The 5,341-nt window shown below is 32.2% G+C and overlaps 1 long non-coding RNA gene across 1 annotated transcript; it reads left to right on the plus strand.

The window, feature by feature from the left end:
* Positions 1-2,335: 2,335 nt before the first annotated feature.
* Positions 2,336-4,991, plus strand: LOC149202461 (uncharacterized). The gene is made up of 3 exons (XR_016253524.1): positions 2,336-2,625; positions 2,721-2,782; positions 4,922-4,991. It is a non-coding gene; the product is annotated as an uncharacterized LOC149202461 (long non-coding RNA).
* The last annotated feature ends 350 nt before the right edge of the window (positions 4,992-5,341 follow it).

Genomic DNA, 5,341 nt, shown 5'->3' on the forward strand with positions numbered 1-5,341 from the left:
TTCTTGCGGGAAACCTTATATAGGTGAAATTGGTCAGTCTATCAAGCATAGAATCTAAGAGCACATTGCAAACATTATACATAATCGCTCTCGTGCTTCAGCTCTTACTGAACATTCAATCAAAACAAAGCATCACATTTACATTGAGGATGCTTCTGTCCTTGCTAGGATCTTTCATTTTCATCATAGAAAGTTTAAAGAGGCAATCGAGATTGAAAAGCGAGCCGCCAACAATCTGAACAAGGACGATGGATGGAAAATCAATAAAATTTAGATCCCCATTTTTTCGAATTTCTCTTCTTCTCAAATTGTTTCTTTTGCCTATTATTATTTTTATTATTATTATATAATATGTTTATTTTTATTTTAATAGATATTTTATTAATTTAATGTTTTATTCTTAATTTATATTTTTTCCTGACTTTTAATTTTATATTTTGTCCTTAATATTTTATTATCTTAATCTTCTAAAAACAATATTAATATTCATCCTAGAATATTAGTATAATATCCTTAATATTCTTAACCCTGTATTATTTATCTTTAATATTTGTCCATTAATAATATTATTATTATAATATATTTTCATATTTTTATTTATTCTTATTATTATTATATCTTATCTTTTCATTATTTTTAGCTTTATTATTATCTTCTCTTAAATATGTATTCCAATGTCTATTAATTTTTCTTATTTTTATCCTAATTATCCTTAATACTATATTATTATTCCCCTAATACCATCTTACCCTCATTTAATAAAAATTGCCCCCTAATTCTTTTTTATTAATATCATAAATAACTATGATAATTGTCTATATTGAATTATTATTTTTTTTGATAGGTAAGCACCCACAAGGATTTGAACCAGTGACCTACTGCAAGTAGTCCCTTAAGAGTGCACCCATTCACCGTCAATCCAAAACCCCATGAGCTATCTATATTGAATTATTATTACTTCCTAAAGTGATTTTAGTATATTTTAATAATTATTATTTCTTAATAGTTATTTTGATTTATTTAACAATTTTTCTAATGGTCATTTTTTTCTCCATCTTATCATTGTGATGATAAACCACTTTAGTTGATTCAAAATGCAAATAACTCTCCTATGATAAATCATGAAGACATTTCTCAAAATAATTCTTCAAAAAACTACATTCATATAACTAACAATCAAATAAACTAAGATAATTTTAAAAACAAAAACCATAACAAATTAATAAAAAAATTATGCAATATACTTTGATACATTAAAAGTGAAAAAAAAAACATTTAAAAAACGTTAAAACAAAGGTACGCATTCCAGAGAAGCCCTAAGCCCCCTGGAGAGAGTTAATAGTGAACCTCTAATAAAATTAAAAAACCAAAACCTAAGCTTGAAAACTATGAAAAAAATAGAAAAAAAAAAACCTAAACCCCCAGGAGAAAGTTAATTGTGAACCTTTAATAAAATTAAAAAAACAAAACCTAAGCTTGAAAACTATGCAAAAAAATAGAAAAAAAAAAAAACCTAAACCCCCAAGAGAAAGTTAATTGTGAACCTTTAATAAAATTAAAAAACCAAAATCTAAGCTTGAAAACTAAGAAAAAAATAGAAAACAAAAACCTCTAAATAATGTATTTGCCTTTCTATAATTAACCATGGAGATATTTTTTGTTTTTAGTGAATGCTATACATTTTTGTCCAAAAAGAGAAAAATTAGAAAACAAATAGCTGCAAATAAGATATTTGCTTTTATCTATAGAGATATTTTTTGTAATGATATACATTTTTGTTCAAAGTGAGGGTTGAGGAAAATTAAAAAACAAAAACTTGTAAATAATTTATTTTCTTATAAGTAACGATGGAGAAAAATTAGAAAACAAAAATTTGTAAATAAATTATTTGCTATGGAGATATTTCTTGTTTTTAGTTAAGAATGGAGATATTTTTTTATTTCTAATAAATGCTATACATTTTTGTCAAAAGATAAGAGCAGAGGAGTTTCTTTGTTGGAGGAGTCCATCAATCTCTTTGGCACAGACATAATTGAAAAGTTTTCCTCTTTACTTATACAATACAGTTTAAGTGATCTAATAGTTAAATACAACTTAACTCCCCTAATAATTAATAACACGTGTTTTTTAAGACATCACAGATTCAAAACCAGAAAAATATGCATGCCTTCCTCTATTTAGCCATCAAATCACTGAATAAAAATAAATGGTATATACCAATTAAATTAATATCTGAGTTTATCGTGACTTAAAATTAGATAATAATAAATAATAATTCAAACAGCCCTTCCGTTATTCATTCGTTCGGACTTTTAACCAATAGCCAATACTCACTTCAAAACCAAGTGTGTACAGATTCTGTTTGATCCAAGTGGGATTTGAAACCCTTCGTCCATATTTTTGTTTTTACACCTATTTACTGATTTGAGTGTGGTTTGTTCGGTTGTAATAGTGTGTTTTCAGGAGTGCAGAGGAGCTGCAGCTGGAGAAGGCTTTGGGTTATTTTTTTTGTCCTTAAATACAGTACATACAGCAGGTTGCTGTGATTTTGCTTGGCTCGAAGATTAATGGAAAGATATGGCCGGGACAATTGCTAGACAAACGATGTTCATGTCTTGGATTCGGGTAAGGCCATGTAGCCATTCTTGTTTTCCAGTGACATGTTATGCTTTTGAATGTTTGAACTTATACCCATCTGATGAAGGCTGGTCAATGTGCAGAGTTTTGATCACTTCGGAGCTGGGCTGAAACCGATGCTGATGTTTTTGTGATCACTTCTGAGGTGGGCTGAAACCGATGCTGATGTTTTTGGGCTTTTGGGTTTTATTTGTTGGTTTAGGCAAGTAGACATGGAGTAAGCCTGTGGTGAAAGGAACCCCCACCCTCTCCCAGGGAGAGCCACAGCTGTACCACTGTGGGAACAAACTTGTTTCTATTTGGTGGCACAGATGGGAAGAACCCTCTATGGAATTTGCATATGCTGGACACTATTAACTTCGAAACCCACTCAGACAAATTATGTGCATATGTTAAGTACAATCAATCAGCTATTAGATCTTGGTGACAATGGTAGGTCTTGGTCTTGATCATCACATCGCCAAAGTTCTTTGATAGATGCTGCAGGAAAGGGGGATCACATCATTTGGCTCCATCTTTTGCTCAGGATAGTCTTAAATTGAAATAAATGGGTTAAGTATGGGCATACATCTTTTTGACGTTGTTGACTTGAACGTTACATTGTTGTACCGTTTTTGGAACATTAGTGCATGGCTTTTCGACCTCTTTCTCATTGAGGTTCACACTGGGACATTGTTCTCTGTTGATTCTGGGCTGGTCTCTGTTCGAATTTGATTACAAATAATGAAATATTTTGGCTAAATATTCTAAAAAGTTAAAAGTTTTGTCGATCTTTCTCCCTGTGATCACACGCCCCTTATTCTTTCTGATCAACCTTGAAATTGTTTTCTCTCTCCCTTCTAAGGGTTGTCATCATTATTAGAAGCCATATGCTGCGAGATCTACATACATTTCTAATGGGTTTCTACTTCTGAGTGTGATCATTACATTCTCTATTTTCAAGGAGCCACATTCATGAGAATGTAACTGAATTTTTAACTGCTGCCCTCAATGCTGTTATTTTGTCACAGAAGTTATGTCCTCAACAATGTTGTTACCTGCTTTTCTCGTGAACATGGGTTCCTGCACTTATATTCTTCTGGTCTCTCATATGTGCTTCACTGTCAACTTTCTTAAACATATTTCCCTAATTGCTGTCACTCTTGTTAGCTGTGTCAGATCGTGCCGTGCATTGTCGCAAGTTGCTTCTCTGAAACATCAACATGTGTCGGTTGTTGCTCGCCACAGTGGTTGATCAAATCCATTGCGGGGGTTCCAGAATGACACTTTTTGTTGAATTGCTCGACATCTCCTTTGCTGATGTTGTGCCCTGTTTGTCTATCGCCTTCACAGGGATATGCCCTCTTCTGGCTGTGTTTTGCTATGTTCTTTGAAACAAGCTTTTGCTTTTTTAGAGTTCCAACTTTACGAATATCCAATTTAATTTCTTTCAAAGACATATAAAGTATTAGAATTCAGGACACAACCACTGCTCATTTTAGGACATTTCATACACCAAACATCTTTTTCCAGTTGAAGGGGCAAGTCCATCCGTGATAAACACAAGAGTGGAGAGAATAGACTGGTATATTAATGCTGCGATAAATCTGCAACATGGCAAGCTTGAGATGTGCTGCATATATACCAGCTGATGTATCATTTCTCAATTGCATCGTAGGCATATAACATCTTTTACAGTGCTGCAGAGTCATTATGGTGGTTCAACCATCTAACACTATCCTTAACATTAATTGTTATATTTTCAGACATATAATGATGACACTAACAATTGCATCAAGGTTCACCACAATAGTATCATTATATGATACGAATGTTTACATGTAACAGTTAAAGCTGGAGCTTTCAGTTTGCTCCAGCGATCCACTTCTCCATATTGGTAGGGATTGGGATGAAGAACTCCATGATCTCTCATTATATCAATTGATGACTATTGTTTTAGTCTGGAACAGGCCAAATTGATGTGAAAGTTTAATAATACAATTCTTTGTTAAACAGCACTTAATTCCCCTCATTCTGATACGTCGCATCAGTTTCATATTCAGTTAACCTTGCGTTTTTTCAGATGCTAGTTTTCTTTTGAATCTTCATTGAGTTAACAGATATATTCACTATGTTAGAAACATCATTTTGGTGTAGATCAAGGGTACCTTTTTTGTTTAAGAAAGTTCCTCTTTTTCTAACTTCTTCCTATCAGTCACAAATCTTGTTGTTAGTTTTGGTCTTATTTCCTCAGTTACTTTGTACTATTTTAGCTAAGATTTTGAGAAATATGTTGAATTTGCAGCTACAAATACATGGGTGCAACCTAACGTAAGTGCTTAAGGACCAGCAGCTCGTGAGGGGCACAGTGCTGCCGTCTATTTATATTTGGAGGTTGTGGAAAAGCTCAAGATGAATCTGAAGAGATATATTACAACGACCTTTACATACTAGGCACAGGTAATCCAGTCTGTTGTTAGTCTCCTTTATTGTTTATGTAGTAGGGTTATAATTTATAAAAGCATAATGGATTTAATATTTTCTGATTTTTACTTAATTGAAATTTGATGGGATGAATTATGTGGGTTTACCAGTTTTATAATTTTTATAATTATTTTATATATATATTCCATTATTGCTTTATGATGAGGGAAAAGGGGTCAGGTTATCATAAGATAATAGATTTTGGGAAGTGATAAAGTAATAGATTTAATGTTTCTTGATT

This window comes from Pinus tabuliformis, chromosome 2_1 (assembly GCF_031772625.1).
Source record: "Pinus tabuliformis cultivar Carrire ecotype Pingquan chromosome 2_1, CPIR1, whole genome shotgun sequence".
In the NCBI taxonomy this organism is placed as follows: Eukaryota; Viridiplantae; Streptophyta; class Pinopsida; order Pinales; family Pinaceae; genus Pinus; species Pinus tabuliformis.